Below are 17,672 nucleotides of genomic sequence, written 5' to 3'. Positions count from 1 at the left end.
GGGCTGTAACTATTCAATAAATGATTCAAGCACCTTGAATATTCAAATCGTCTGCCTCTAAGCTTCATTAAATTATGTTTTACTATTAAGTGCCATGTATGCTTTCCAGATAATTATTTGTGTTATGCAACACTCTCACTCTTGTGTTACGCCAGTGAGTTGTTGACAAACACTAAGTGCTATTAGCACCAAACATCCTCTTTTCCCTGGATATATCCAGGTTTTCATCATTTTTTAGGGGACCAATAGGCATTCTTAAATTAACTTTAATTGGTGTGATGCCTGGAATGCAACAGCCTTTCTCCCAGACCTGCTGCCTGGATTATGACTCAGAGAAAATGGCAGTGAAGTGCTCAGTGGTTGTTCAGATTTTTGTGTAATTTTTGTCCAGGTTGACTCAAAAATGAGTCAGTATTGTTACAGATTAATTTTCTAAGCTGCATTCTAATTATTAGGAATGCAGAAATATGAAAGACAGGAAAGTGGGTTGTGATTGAAGCGGAAGATGCGACAAAGGTCATTGAGCCAGGACTTGAACGCGTGACAGTGGCGTCGAGGACATGGGTCATGCCTTACCCCTGCACCACTGCTGAATTTTAAAATGGTTTAGTTCCAGTCAGAAAGTTGTTTTCTCCAGTTATTCCAATGCAATTCCCATGTGGGAGTGGGAGTGCTTGATTAAAATAAACAAAACACCCACACCATCAAACATGTTACAGGTGCTAGTTGGTTTTATGTCAGACTGACATGAATGATGTCATAATTTCTTGTTATTGGACCAATAGCAACAAATTATTAGTCTAATAATAATTTTCGGGCAGATTATTTTTGTGCACTTGTAGAAAGAAGCCTAATGTGTATAAGTATCAATGGTGCATCTACATGTGAGACTTTATGGAAGGACATATCAGAGTTTCAGAATTCCTCTTATTTTACATAATTTACAGGGCAGCTTCATTAGTGAGACCATAATGGGCAACCAGGCAACAGGACGAGAACATCATGGATCCTACATGCCTGAAGTAGGCAAATATTTAGAAAAGCCCAAAAGAACTACCCAACCCCATTTATAAAATAATATCTGGGAAATATCTGCAACATGAGTTGGGGAATTAACAAGATAAAACAAGCATGAAATATCATTTAGAAAAATAATGCAATGTCAATGTTCTTGCTTTATTTTTACTGCTTGAAGTTAAAACTGATAACACTAAGGAATAAGATTTTATCCATCTTATTTAAATTCATAAAGGTCAGTTCTCAAAAACAAGTAGATGGAATCTCATCCTATATGTCAAATTTCTGTACTTAAAGGATGAAACTTTAAACTTTCCTAGAAATACTTCTAATTTGGGCAAGTCATTTTTTAGTTCTTCTGCTGCTGCACTGTTTCATTGTTCTTTCACCACTATAGAAAGAACTACTGGCAAATGTAATAGTGGAGTGAAAAGCCTTGTTGTGAACTAAATATATGTGGTACAAAAATTCTGATAAAACTGTATAAAAGAAAATGTGTCTACTTTGAAATGACTAAGAAATTTCCAAAGAGAATGATATTGTAGTAATCATGTTGCTTGATCTTAAAGACATTCTGAAATTCTTTCGAGTTTCCAGGCAGTGCTGTCAGCATGAAGCAGAAACAAAGAAATTACCCCCAATTATAGCTAAGTGGTTTTGGCTGGTGATTGTGTCTTTTGCCACAGAGCATGCACACAATCGCACATGAGCACACACTTTGTTTACTTTACTTTAAATTACATGTTATATTTTGAAGATGCTAACAAAAAATGCATTACATTTGTCATATCTTAAAAACAAGAATAAAAAGCATTCATGTGTCCATAGGCAGTCTAAGGAATACAAGACATCAAATTGTGGAGGTGCTGTTGTGGCACTGGGGTAAAGCCTTAGTCCTCAACGTGGCAGTCACGGGTTCGATTCCCAGACTGATGACCTATGCCGCATGTCTTCCTCCTCTCTCATTACCCACTTTCCTGTCTAACCACTCTCAAATAAAGGCCTCTAGAGCCAATAAAACCTTAAAAGAAAGCAGATCTCAAATCCATTTTTTCTGCTAATGAATGTAAGTAGGTAGGGCTCACTGGGAAAGTCAAAACTGTATTTTAACAAATTGCTTGCACCAGAACCAGGCTCAGCGGAACCAGGCTCAGCATTAGCAGCAACGTAAACAGTCACCTGATAACATGGAAATATTCACAGGGCGAGAAAAACCTTTCAACGTCCGGGAAACAGATTCGTGATGTGATCCTTGACCATGATATGAGCAGGATTGCACCAGCGATTGTTTTTAGTAGAACGATAAGCCCCCTCCTACCCACTGAACACTCTTGGCTGAGTCCCTGTCGGCCCAAACAGTCTGGTAGCCTTTGATGGAGATATTGGCATCAGAAATGTCCTGGTCCAACTATGTCTTCATAAAACACATTAAGCTACATTCCTGGTACTTCCTCTGGCTCCTGGCCAGCGCCGTTAATTCTTTCATCTTGTTAGCCAGCAATCTTACGTTGCCCATAGAAATGGAGGGAAGAAACAGCTTATATCTTCTCTTCTTCATGGGCCTCTGTTGTTTCTTCCTTATTTCTTATTTCTGTATCCTTCTCTAGGTCTCTTAAGGAATTTCTGTGGGTCTGGACACCATGCAGGTCAGCTTCACCGCAATCAGCTGATCCCTGCTGTAAATAATCCGGCCAAGTTGTTGTGCCTGGCAAAGTAAATTTCTTGCACAGAAAAAAGTCAAGACTCTCTTAACCAACATTGTTGAAAAATAAACTTCTTGTAACATTCAAAAAAGTATGATATATAAGATATATTTTGTCTTCAGAGGAAATAGTTGTTAGACTCATTTTGAGATGATAAAATATTAAAAACAATATCTTGCAACATATAAATTAAGTCCGATGTTGGGTCTGTGCAAATTGGTGTCCATTAAATGTTTGAGAGTGAGACATCAGCAAACATATCCAGTTAGTTGGTCCACAAAGTATCAAAAAATTACACACTTCCAAATTACGTCTGACTCAGAATAATTTAGACTAAGTTGAACATTTTGCTAGACTTTTTTCTCAAGCTTTTCTCTCTGGGACAATAAATTGCATTTCTAATTTATTACAGACTGCACCAAAGATATTGCTGTGACAGCTTCAAATAAATATTTAATCATCATCCTAATAACTATGCTTGCTTCATAATGGCAAAATACAATGATATAAAATTCTGGCAAAATGCTGCCACTGATGAAAAATCCTTTCTCCTCACTTGGCACCCAATAGATATTTTTCTAGATTTGCCACTGCATGTTAGAAAGTTATTCTCGGATCAAAACCATTCCTGAAGTGTTGCCTTGATAATTTCATGTATTTTTGAGAAATTATTTTATCACCCGTGGCAACGATCACCTGTGCAAAACATCTGAATGGACCACGTGCTACCTCCTAGGCGCATCTTCTCCTCAGAGCTGCAGTCTCACTCATCTCCTGTCGCTCCCCCGCTCAGCTCCATTGGACTAGCTAGCATCAATTAGCAAACTCCTGAGGGAACTGCACAGTTCTGCCCCCTACTAGTAGAAGAAGCAAATCTCTGTGTGGGAGCGGTGCTGATATTGCCATTAGGTGGAATGTAAACAGCATTAATAATGACTACTAGCTCTCCTAGCAGATGGAATGGCCTACACCTAACTGACATCAGATCTAGATCTGGGCAACAGTTGGTGTCTATAATCTTATCTGTGCTCCAGTTTTTCTGAATGTAGACTCACAGACCTCCTCCTCTGCTCTTTCCAGAGTTTGCGTTTCTGTCATAATAATAAAAGGAGTTATTTGCAAGCTCTACTGAGTTGCCTGAGAGATTTGGGCACAGCATGACTCTGTGACAATGAAAACACAACAGTCTTGGGCGTATTTGTTGGTGGAAATAAGATGTTCCACTTCATCAAGCTTGCTGGTCATGGCTTGTGCGTTTGTGAGGAGTAGGCTGGGGAGTGGTGGCTTGTGAGAATGTTTACTCAGCCTGGCATGTAGACCTCCATGGCTTCCTCATTTCTGATAACACCCACAAAGCTGGCGTTTCTTCCTAAGCCCAATCACAATCCATAGAGATCTCAATGATCTTGATATCTTTTCTGAAATGGAATGAGTCAGATGAGTCACTCATTATGTCAATGTGACACCTGCATTGTATGTAGTCTAACATAATTAGATGAACAAAAACTACTCCTCTAATTTGTTCATCGATATATTGATGGCTAGTCCCTCTGCGGCAGAACCTCCATCAGCTGTTGCTCAATGAGCATGGCCTCATTGTGAACCGAGCTAAATCACAGTTAGCATGATGACAAATAAACGGTTTTCCTGGAATGGTAAGTTGTTTCTCTGCCATTATCACAATGAGCAGCACTGATCAACAATGCTAAGACGCTCCTCCTGATGCTGATAGTTTTGGGGTTTTTTTTGGACCATTAGTGGTGCACTTCTTTAGACCTCAACAGTAGTTCAGGGAGGAGGTGGAGGAGCTAAATTTTTTTTTTTACAGATTATCTGTCTCATATTACACTGTCATGAGATGGTGACAGTTTTAACAAATGTATTTATTTTTGTAAACTTTACGTAGAGCACTGTCTTGATCTTCAGCTCTCTTAAGTTCTGCCTCTCTCTTCAGTATCTTCTGTTGCGTTCATTCAGTAGATTAACAACAGATAATTTTGAAGGAGCAGCAATTTTTCTCGTTCCACTATGTGTGCTGGCACAGATGTAATATGAAACACACAAAAAAATAATTGTTAAGCAATTATTCATTGTTTCCTTTCGATTACTTTGCTGGTTAATTCATTGAGGTGTTTCTCAGTATCTTTCAAATATCAAAATACTTTGGCTTTCTCATTTGGACTCTATAACATAATCCTAATAAAAACATAAAAATGTATGTTTTTAACATTTTTAAAGCATACATTTATGTTTTAAAATGCATGTTTTGAAAATGTAGAGTAGATATTTGTAGCAGAAGCACACATACACCGCACTTTCTTCTTCGACATTAATTTTTTATCTTGGTCTATAAGGAGCAGAATGCCATATAATGTTAGTAAATACAAATTGTAGGCTGCAGTCAAATACGGGAATCAGAATGTCCCTTACAGGACACTTCAATTTGACTTAAAATACAAGACGTCTCAGTTAATACGGGACAGATGGCATCCCTAGTTTATGCCATTCTACACAGATTGACTAATTGAGTTGACAGATAGAGTTACAGTTTTTAAGAGGGCACTTGTAAGACGACACACTAAAGTGATTTATTTCGGTTTTACAAGATTCTGTGGAATAAAGTAATGCAAGTAAGCTCTTTACTGTCTGTCTAGCAAGATACACATGCAGTTAGCTTCACAGAACACTGAGATTGCACTGGAATGAACCCAACTTATAAATTATATACTTTTTTCAGCATCCCAGAATTTCTTGATTTAAAAAAAGCAAAGGGTTGCCACGCATCATCCACCCACTGTTCGCAAACTGCCCCAACTACATAATCAGAGAAAGGGTGAGAAAAAGCTCAAAGTGCCTCAACATTAGCAGGGACTGTCCCTTGAGCACACACTCTGTGTCCCAGGAACTCAACAGCAGACAGACCTAACTAGCCTTAGCAATAGTGGCAGGCAGTGTTGTGGTGAACCAACTGTTGCATAGTTTAAACCAGGCGTGTTACTTTCTTCACCAGCAAAACCAAGTGCAACTATTATCAGGTCACAAACACAGGACTGATCTTCAGGGTCAATTTACTTCAACAATCTGTATTACAACAGAATACTTTTATTTCATCAGTGTGTGGATGAAACATCTGCTTGTAACAGAATTTTTTATTTATTGATTGATTTTTCTTATTTTTTCTTGATGATATGGTGCTTTTCTGTTTTTTTCATTTTAACAATCAATATATTTAACAATTCACAGAGCAAAACATTATTTTACTAATTCAAAAATCATGGGTAAGACAATGCATCTGAAGGACCTGATGCATGCTGTAGTGTGAAATTACCAGTAAGTGGCTTAAAACAATCAATGCATAGCAATCAACAAAAAGTCTATCAGTGAATTTCACCCAAATTAGTCTTGGATGAAATTCATTTATCTTATGATTTCTGTTACATTCACTCCTGTGGAAGTGAATGTAACAGACAAATTACATGACCTGGCCAGTATGTGTACACAGTCTAACTGACTCGGTATCCTCTAGAAAGGATGAAGTGGCAACAAACAGTACCTTTTTCCCTACCAGCACCTGGAAGCGGGATACAGCCTACATGCCACATAACCCACACCCCAAAACAAAAAGTGGTTTTGGACATGTATGGTGATACCTGTATGGTGATATGGTGATATACAGCCAGAATAAGAAAAATCCAGATTACAAAAGAACATAGTGTAAATGCCTCTGCTGGATCATTTGAAACACTGAGATAGAACTCTGTCAATAAGCTGACTAGCATCATAGTCAACACCTGGATCAGTCTATATACTTTCTTGACTATCCACAGGTTCTGAGAGAATAGATGTTATCTCGCTCAGTGTCAATAACTGATTGATAAACTAGTGAAGTTTGTGGGCAAACACTCTGTGTGTCAACTGAAGCATGTGAGAGATTGTAGTTCCTGTCCACCTCACTAGGGAACAACAACAAAGATTCCCTTTGACATCACAGTCAATATCAGGCCAGTAGAAAATCTGACAAGCAATAACCACACTCTGTAACTGCCCTTGAAGACCAGCACTGTGGTGGATCCCTGGATCCCGACTCACAGGTTTCTGTGAACTGGTGGGGTTTCTTGCACATACCTTGGTCTTTAGACAGTCAATGGAGGATCTCATTGGACACAACACATTTCTCCTTGTGTTTGAGGTACTTGATGGCAATTGTTTGTTCATTCAATCTTTTTCTTCAAGATGGATGATGATCATGGTCAACATAATGTAGCATCCTTGAGAACACAGGATCACTGTGCTGTTGTTCTCTAAGTATCTGAAAACACAGATTGATAGTCTCGAGATGGAAAGATAAGCTAAAGCAACTGTTCAAGGGTGTCAACAGTTCCTACTCTAGGAGCAGACTCCCATTCACAGTGTTTCTCAAGAATAGCATGGACATCATCCTTTGTGATGGACCAAAATGTTGTTCTGTCATACAAGTGCAATATGCTGGAGTGGTCTTTGACATTTGACTCTTAGAGCTTCCTAGACAGAGCCAGGTGAGACGTGGAGGGCCCTCATTAAGGAGCTGGGCTCTGCAACAACCTCTTACCCACAGTAGATTTGGGTAAGACCAAGGGCTGGCAACTTAAGGCATCTACCACCACATTCTTTGAACCAGGGATATATCTAATATTTACATATATATATAATTATCAAAAACATAAGAGGCCAGCTTTGTCACCCATCGCTCTTCACAGACATCCAGACAAGCTTGGTGAGAATGTGGCTGAGTGGGTTGATGTCTGTCCACACCGTAAATACATGTCACTTCAACTAGTGGTTAAATTTGTCGCACACAGACTGTCTGAGTGCTAAAAACTGAAGATGATGGGCTGGGTGTTTCTTTTGAGCTGGTGTGAGAAAGTTGCTGGCAAATTCTACCGGCAAGTCACACTCTCACCCTCCTGAGCTTACGAAAACTGTTCAGCAAATCATGGGTAGAGAAGACAAATGGTCAGTCAAAGTCTTGGTGGGCAGGACTACTGGATCAATCAAAGCTACTTTAAACTCCTTGAATGCTAAAAGATTTTCATCTGTCCAATCAGCTGAAGTCAGTTTGCGGAACTGGAGTTTTTGCTTGGTGGTTTTCTTTATTTTGTGCTTCTGTTTTTCACCAGCCAGTATATCAAAGAGTGTTCTGGCAATAGCAAAATAGTTGGAAACAAAATGTTAGTAGTAGTTGACCATCCCGAGAAATGATTGGGATGGATAAAACTGGATAAAACACGTCTAGTTACATGTCAATGATACATGTTTGTTGAATTAATTCAAATCAATAGATATATTTTACTATGTCTTAAAATATAAAAAAAGGACCAAAACAATGTGACAAATAAAGTAAAGAAGTAAAACAAAACAGAAATGGAAAATTGGTTCTTATGGCCATAGTTAAGTAATGAAAGTAATGAAAATCACATCATTTTGTTCTCATGCCATCCTTGCTATTCCTTTCTCAACTCCTCTAGAGAATTGGTGATTGGTCAGAAGTTTGTGGGTGTGTTTGTTTATGCAGAAAACAGCCTCAACTACTCAGTTTCCAGAATACGGTTCAGGAGAGCAGGTTGGATATTTTTGAGAAACAATTGTCCGAGGCCAGGAGGAAATACAGTACATGGCCTCAGACTTCCTCTGATGAACTGCCCCTGCTCATTTCTGTTCAATGTACCATTAAATGTCCCTCTGACGCCTTCTGTTTTTGTTTTTTTATTGTTTTATTTTTACTTCTTTTAACATGGGAAATACAATGAGGTTTTCCAGCTCGTCAATCACAATTTCCTCCTTTTCTTAACTTGTGAACTTTTAATATTCATTCCTCTCTGCCATGATTGTTGTGCTTACTGTAACTACAAATAAGACAAAACATTATGACGTTTACTTTAAGAGAAGAGGCTTCACAGTAGCTCAGCTCAGGGTATCTTGTTGAACGTGACGGTTGTGTGTGAAAATGAAACTCCTGCAACCATGTGAGCACATTGACTCTTTGACTTCGGCCCAACCAGACTGAACCCTGGACTTTCTTTAGCTCTGATGAAAGCACTAAAAGACAACCAACCCATATCTAAAAACACCCTAATGGTTTCTCATAATTATCTTTTGTGTATAGAAGAAGAAATATAGATACATGATACCCCAAGCTTACCTCATTCATTATCTCCCCTAGAAACTCTTTTCAAGGAGATGTAATATAGGAGCGAGTAGTGCTGAGAGTGGGAGTCAGAGCTAGAGTTCCTAAAGTTGTCACTCTGTCCTCCATACTTAATGAAAGTAGAGGGTCAAGAAAACAGACACCGCCAGGCATAATACAAATTATAATGAACATGATGAGTGTACAATTGAATGACTATTAAATCTGTCTATGTATAAAAGGCACCAAAACTATGTGCTTGTACTGCTTGATTTTCTCATGAGAGGGTAGTTTTACATTCACATTTCTCTTTGTCTGACATACATATAAAACTTTTTAAAAAAATTAAAATTTCTCAAGTATTTTCTTTTATGTCACACAATCTTATTTACAAAATATTTGTAAATAATGTAATATGCTTCAAACTTGAGCTGTCTTGCTAAATTACGCAAAGTGGCAGCTTTAACCCTTAGGGTGTTTTCACCTGATAGTCCAGCAGAGTCAGTTCAATTGGGAAGCAAAATTTGATATATTTTCAGCAGGTCTTGGTCACTTTCATGCACAAACCAAACCCTTAAAAAAACCTGTTCACCTTCTCGGCTCTGAACCACTGAAGGAAAGGACAAAAAAAAACCAACTCTGATGAAGACGTGAGCGTAACTTTCTTCTTTGCAAAATGTAAAAAAATAAATAAAAAAATGGAATGGTCTCAAACGTTTGTGATTGTAGGTTTTCTCTTTTGTCTTTTAGCAAAACATCATGAGTTTCTCCTACTAGCTTTGGACTCTCATGTTTGTTTTTGTTGAATTTATCCAGAATGCCCTACACTATTGTTTGCTTCTTTCTTTAGGAGTTTTTTCCAGTCTGCTTGCATTCACACTGCATTCAAACCGCACCAGAGTTCACTTCAACCAAACTAAGATCAAGGTTATTGAGCACACCAAAGTTTGCTTTTTCAGTCCAATTACATTCACACCTCTCCAAACGATCTGGAGTTTGATTAAACAGACTAAACAGAGCCGGTGTGAATGCACCTTAGTGACTTCAAATTCAATTAAAATTCAGAATTAAGATTTTATTTACCTAGGTTAGCCCTGTCTTCATGAATAACAGTTTTACATATTTTTTTTGTTTCTTAACAGTTTTCTAGGTAATTTGATGTTACCCACTCAGGCCCCAAGGATATATTTACTGTGGCTGCTGCTGTAGCTAATACCATGTTTCTTACTAAAGAGCTTAAGATGGTTTACATCTCACAAGCTGTGTGAGAAAATGTGTGAGGAATGCTAGGGTGTAATTATAGTGTTTATGTTTGTTTAAAATACAATCACTTGAAACTATTACTCTTGTTTTCCCTGTTTTTAGGGTTTTCATTTCTACTTGGGTAAAATGTTATTGTTTGTGAAAATTGTAGTGGCTGGTTTAAAAAGTGTGCACCACCTTTATAATGAAGCAGTTTATAGTCTTTCATATGTTAAGGTTTTGGATGTACCTACTTTTTTTTTGACAAACTTCATATTTTTGGTTCAATGTGTGTTATTGTAGTAGACTCTGTGTGTGGCTTATAAATTTAAAGCTTGATTTAGATCATTTTAAAACCTTGACTTTGTTGTTCTTAAGCCACTTTGTCTTCTCTTTGGCTGCATGCTGTCGGTCATCGTCCATTTGGAAGACCAATCTGGGCCCAAGCTTTTACTTCTAGGTTGATTCCTCCAGAACATCTATATGATCCTTATGATCTTTCTTTCCTCTTGATCCCATATACTTTTTGGAGTGCACCAGTTCCTCCTGCAGCAAAATATCAACACAACATGATGCTGCAACCTTCACACTTAACAATTAGGGTGGTACAAACATCTCCACTTTAATTGAGCAATGGTCATTATGCCCAAACAGTTCAACTTTAGTTTCATCAGACTACAGGACATGTCTCCAAAAATAAAGATATTTGTCCCAGTGGACATCTGTGAGCTGCAGTCTGACATTTTATGTTTCTTTAGAAGTGAGTGTTTGTTCCTTTCAGCCCATGTCAGTACAGGACAGTTTGACTGTGGATAATGACTCTGTCTAACCAGCTTCAGCTTCAGCTCTGGGGATAATTTTGGACCATCTCTTGCAAAAGAACCCGTCTCCTTGAGCATTATGATGATGTTCAAAAAGGAGCATCTTCTTGAGCTCCTTCAGGAGCAAGGATAATAATTTAATCTTTGCATAAAATGATTTGAGTGGATGATGGCAACTTCAAGCATCAGTAATTGTTCCCAAGGATGAACTAGACATGCAGCTCCACAATTCTCTTCCTGATATCCTAGTTGATTTCTTTTGACTATCCTGTCATGTCAAACAAGAAACAGTGTGTTTCAGGTGTGGTCTTAAACAGGGCTGTGCAGAGACCTTTGGAGGGGCAGGGGATCAAATTTTAAAAAGGGGCACATTGAACAAAAACTCTGTTCAAAAACATAGCAACAACCCATATTAATCAAGTATCTAATTAGATCCTACTATATCACTGCCATCATGCAGGGAAATGCATGATGGCAATGATATAGTAATAATATCTATTTAACCTCTAGAACAACCTGGCAGCAGTCTGCTTTATAGATCAAAAAACTCAAAGGAGTTAACTCTATATAATAGTTTGATGTGAAACCTCTGAGATCTAGAATTATAAGACTGAGATATCAAGGCAAAGAAAGCTCAGTAGCTGCTGGTAGGGGCCATTCAGGGGCCTCCTCTGTGGTTCCCGCTTTCAGCTTCCCTCCTTTCTGGTGCCCGCGAGTTGATTCTAGAGTTCCCCATAAAAAAATTAACTGAAGATTTTGTGGCCACAACTCCTTAACAATGGAGGCAGGGACACATGTCCATGTGTGGGCCATGTTCCACACACTTCCTCCAAAATGTGTCTGAAGCACTATCTTTGTTGTTGGTCAGTTGTCACTTTGCGCCCTACACTTTTTTCTTCCTGTCCTTCTGTGGTTTTTCATAGATATAGATGTACCCATTGCTGCAAATGTCAGCTCCACAGTCGATATTTGACAGTGACACCCGCTCATCTTCTGCCTTAAACACCAGTTCTCCGCACATCAGATAAGTGTAAAGGCTGCTGGTGTTCAGAAGTAGTTGCCTGTCTCCAGCAAATGACGGAGAGATGATATGTCTGAGTTCCGCATTTTACAGGTACTTCTAGGACTCTGTCAGGTATCACAGGATGTCTTGAATCGTCCGGACTGTCTGGCCATGGCAGTATCAGGGTCATCATATTAGTATTATTGAAAAAGCAACCCCTCTTTTTGTTGGACTTGCAAGTGTCGCAACTTTCCGAAATTCTACTCCAATAACACTTCAAAAGAGTTGATGTCGTGTCATTTTGTTGTTCCTTTGGTAGAGGAATGACAGGACCAACGGTACGAATAATTTGTGAACACGTCTGACATTGTTGACAGTAGTCAGCTGTATACAGCTTAGAGACTGTGTAGATGCCATACTGGGCCAGACAGTGTGACATGTAACACAAAAGGACTCCTGGCTTGTCCTGATGTTTTACATCCCTGATCTCTAGAGTGTCAACCAGTTCATTCTGAACAGCAAAAACTTCATGTGGTGGAAAATCTCTGCCTGGATGGTACATTGCTGTGAAGAAACACTGCGCAAATAATGGTGTCTCTGCAAAAATATCAGAAATCTCCTCTGGAAACTGAGCCACCAACCTTCTGACAACAGACAAATTCATAATACTTTGTGTTGTGGCATTCATCCAACAGTTAAAAAAGGAGTTGGAGAATTTGCAGAAGTACATGGCTGGGAAAATATTTACATCCATGCAGTCTAAATGATCAGTGTCATTCTGATTTCCATCTTCTGAGTCTTTTGAAGATATTCACAGCATTTGGGCTTCCAGAACAAACTTCCTCATCCTCAGAGGAAGCATGAATGTCTTTAGTATAAATGCTGTTGAAATGGTCAGGATCAATTTCAGAATCATTGTTTGAGCTTTCTTCTTCTGAAGACCATTCTTCTGATTAAGAATACTCAGAGACGTCATCAAAATGGGACACAACATTTGCTGCATTTCAGTTTCCAGAGTCAACTTCCTTAAATTAAGCATCCATCTCTTTAGTGTCCAGGTTGTCAAAATGGCCTGTGTGGTTTTGAATTTCATCCTTTGAGTTATTGTCAAGGGAAGAGGCTTCCTCTGTTGATGAATTTTCAAAGACTTTTACAAAATTCATCAGATTTTCCTGGCTTTCACAGCTTTCTTTCACTGCTGGATCCATTTGTTCATAAAGAACATCAACAAAACCATCCCCAGAGTTAGCTTCAAATTCCAGCTCCATTTCGGTATCAGGCAGATAGACGCTTTCCAAAGCAGCAGTGTCTCCAGACGTCTTAACTATCAAATCGGTATTAACGGTAACTTCCTCAACTTTAATTTCAGGAGAATCCTCTTTCAATTCTCCTGAAATTCCATTGTCTTTTGCATCATCTTTGGCCACAATGTCAAAACCAAAGTATTTGGACTGTTCATCAGATGAGCTCTCTCTTGAAACATCCTTGTGTTTTATATAACTGTCAACAAAAACGTCAAATCCAAAGTACTTAAATTGTTCATCTTCAGCTGAGCTTTCTTCTAAAATGGCACTGTGTTTTACGTTGTCTTCGGTGACAATGTCAAAATCAAAGGGTTTTGAGCTTTTGTCAGGTGAGGTCTCTGCTGAAACCTCCTTGTGTTTTATACAGTCTTCGACGAAAATGTCAAATCCAAAATATTTAAATTTGAGCTCATCTGAGCTCTTCGCTGAAATGCCACTGTGTTTTTCATCGTCTTCAGAATCAAAGTGTTTTGCTTTGCTGAAATGTCTTCATCTTTAATCTGATGTCCCAGCAACTTCTCTATTCCTTTTGTGACAATATATCCAATGCCCCAACCGATAGAAAAAAACATTTTGACGGCAGTTGAAATGGTTTCTAAAATCCCTGTTTGAAATCGACTCTCTCTCAAAGTGTTGTACCTCCAACGAAGTTGAAAAGCAAACTGAGAATTCTTGTATTTGGAATGATAATAATAATCATTTGAACCTTTATGACATCATCGATGAGAACATTGATGACATGATGATGTCAAACAACCTGTGTCAGGTTTTTGTTTGTTTTAGTTGCTATGGCAACATAAGGAGTTATGTATGAGACAAGATTACTCTCAATTAAAAATGCATGTGTATACATCTAGATTTGTGAATTTAAGTTAATAAATGTGCATAAATGTAAGTTTTGCATTTGTCCTGTTTTTCAACTCATACGTACGTGTAAAAATCTGAGATTTTACCTATGAGAATACTTGTAAACAAATAAATTAATATTAGTTAATTAATGTTTTTGGTAGGTTTTATAGAGAGAGTAAGTATTTTTTCCAGAAGTTAGACACACATCAGTCACATTTAGAAACTGTGACTGATGTATTTTGATCTATTTTGAAGCGAGTGAGGAGGATCCTCTTAAACTTAACATGTCTTGACTTAATTGCTTGCTCTTTTCATAAGAAAAACATTTAACAACATCTAATAATTACATTGTTATTATTTTTTTACATTTGAACTCATTGAAAAGGATGATTCACCAAGCAGATCGTGTAGCAGATCAAATCGTGTGCACAAACTTGGCGAATCGAAGTTGATCCTGATCAAGAAAATATCGATCAGAGTTATTGATAAGTGAATTTCATACATTTGCAGGCACAACAGAAAGGGGATATGTGAAAAAAAATAAAATAAAGTTCAATTAAAAAACCAATTTGGCATATTTAAACACAATAGGTTTTTATTTCAACATTTCAACATTGTTAACCTTGATGTATTGAAGCGTTCATAAATTAAAATGAATTATTACATGTTTATGACGTACCCTAACAGTTTCTAGCTTGCAGAGTCAATACTTCCATGGCGTCTTGTTGTTATATTTAGCTAAATATTATTGCTGAGGGGCACAAACAGGCCTTCTGACATACAGATTAAAAATAAAAATAAAAATTTGAAAAAAAAAAAAAAATTCAAAAAGGGCACTAGGGGCATCACGGATAAAAAGGGCAGGGGCTCAAGCCCCCTTCGCCCCCCCACACCCCCCTGTCCATGCCTGGTCTTAAAACACATCCACAGGTATGACTCCAATTTACTCAAATGTGACAGGAAACCTATCAGAAGTTTGTGGAAGGAAGCTGTTGATGAATAAATGAGCTGCTTGGGATTTAAAATTGAACTCCACAATTAAGCTGTACCGTGAGAATATTAAAAATTTGGATTAAATGCTATCTTTTAAATTAAAGCATTTCCATTAATTTATTTATGGCCATGTAATGCGATAGAAATGTGACATTATTGAGTAATAGCTCTGTTGTTTAAAGGCTAAGGTTCTACTGTGGGATCTTTGGACCTGGATTTCTTCCAGCTAAGGAAGAAGATGGAGAGCCTTCCCTCTGAACAGACCCAAAGTCATTCTGAGTGGCCTGGGAGAACAGTGTGTTCTTCCATCACGAACCACTTCAGCTGTGCAGAAGGACGACCTGCAGTACTCACAAACTATGACTCTTGCTAGTTTGACCTGACTTGAACCCTAATGATTCTCAACACCTGGTAACATTTATCTGAGCTCAGGTACTGTTATTGTATTTAATTTTATTTTCATGTTGTTACTCTTGTTTTAAACAGTGTAGCAACTGTTAACAATATAAGAAGACTATCTTACCTGTGGCTTCAGTCATTCTTCTGACCCCCTACAAAAAATAACTGTTGACACAATCCCTTTAAACCTGATCCTTAATTATACTGAATAAAAACAACCAATCTTTTTCTGATTTAACTTGGTCTGAGGTTAAATCAGACCAAACCTATCCTGTTTTAACTCATCCAGTTAGAATTACCAAAATTATTTCTATTGGCTAAATGCCACAATAACAAGAGAAATGTCTTCAGAATCAGAAGCTTGCATACATTTCTTCTGAATTTGTTAGTCATGCCTTTGAACTGCAGAATTTTTGGTAAACATTGCATACTACCTTCTCACATTAGTTTGCCTGAATTGTGGCCCATTCCTCCTGGCAGATCTGATGGAACTGTCAGGATCCTGGATTGTTTTCAGGAGTTCTCTGGGTTTGTCTGACTTTTTTATTTGTTATCTGTCTTTTGTCTTTGTTATTCTTGTTTTGATCAGGTCAGTCTGCTGTTCTTATTTTGTTTAGTTAGATGATGTTTATTTATTTGTTGTGTTGGCTGATCTGGCAACAGTTGTATTCATGTTTTCCCAGCTCCCCTGTAAGAGTTTCCTTTTCCTTGCTGTGCCACCTCTCTCTCTTGCTCTCTCTCTCTCTCTTTCTCTCTCTCTGTCTCTCCAGTCTGGTTTCTTCTCTCTCCTCATAGTTGCACCTTGTTTTCTAATTAGCACTGGCCCATTGTTCCAGCATTCAAAGGCCGAGTATTTAACTACTTCTCCCTCATTCGCTCCTTACTGGATCCTCTTATTACCTTCATACAACCTTGTCCCTGTTTTGTTGCTCTGTGATCTCCTTTTTTTCTTTCTTCTGCTATTGAGTCCTTCATCTCTAGCACATATCTTGACAGTAACTGAGTCAGGCCGCCTCACTCGCACATGCCTTTTATATCCAATCTTTTGAATCAAACGTTACTGTTTGAAGCCATGAGGAAAACTAAATGTAGGCTGAAAGGAAGATGGCCAGAGCTTGACGAATAACTCCACAGTTGGGTGCCTGAATAACGTGCTGTGAGGCTCGTTAACAGTGTAGTTACCTCACTACGTCCCCATAGTTGCCAAGGAAATTAATATTTTCAAGGGTTTTTATTGTCATACCAGCTCACATTTGCATGTTTGTGGTATGAAATTCCTATTCAGGTCACCTCCAATACACTCACACAGATGTGGGCCACGTACATGATGTTTTGACACAAAACATCTTTTTCTCCAAAATTTTGTTAATAGTAAAGAACATTAGATAATAAAAAATACAATAACTCATTCTCTTTCCCTTTACTTCACATAGTGCATACCTTGAGTGCTGTTGATCACCAGCTCTAATGGGGGTCATTGTCAACCTTGCCTGGCCTTGACCAGTCCAGTGTACTGGAGATCATGTTCTTGGCCCACATGTTAGATTTGGCAGTTTCATGCCGGATGCCAAATCTAACATGTGCATTAATAATAAACTGTATTATTAATGCAGCATTTTGTGGCTGCATTAATAATACAGTTTAATTGTTAATACACATTAATTCACCCACACACATGCACACACACACACCCATGTAGGCGTGTATGTATGTATGTATGTATGTATGTATGTATGTATGTATGTATGTATGTATGTATGTATGTATGTATGTATGTATGTATGTATGTATGTATGTATGTATGTATGTATGTATGTATGTATGTATGTATGTATGTATGTATGTATGATTTTAATTTAAGGTTTGAGACCAAATTCAGGTATGCTTTTCTAGTAAACATTCCATGAACATGAAGGCTCCTAGAGCCTGAGTCATCATATGATGCTCCCACCACCATGTGGAACACAGGTCTGTGTTTTAACGGTTTCCTTCCTTCTCCAAGCAAAAGCAACGTCTCTCTGGCAAAAGAGCTCCATTTCAGCCTCGTCAGACCAAACTTGGAACAGACTTCCAAAGCACATCACCATGTTTCAAATGTTTGAGCAAACTTTATTGATGTGCCATTGTTTCAGCAGAGGAGTTTTTCCTACTCTGTGACCTCAGAGTCCTCCACTGTGG

Source organism: Gambusia affinis, linkage group LG22, assembly GCF_019740435.1.
Source record: "Gambusia affinis linkage group LG22, SWU_Gaff_1.0, whole genome shotgun sequence".
NCBI classification, from domain to species: Eukaryota; Metazoa; Chordata; class Actinopteri; order Cyprinodontiformes; family Poeciliidae; genus Gambusia; species Gambusia affinis.
This window is presented reverse-complemented; position numbering follows the sequence as displayed.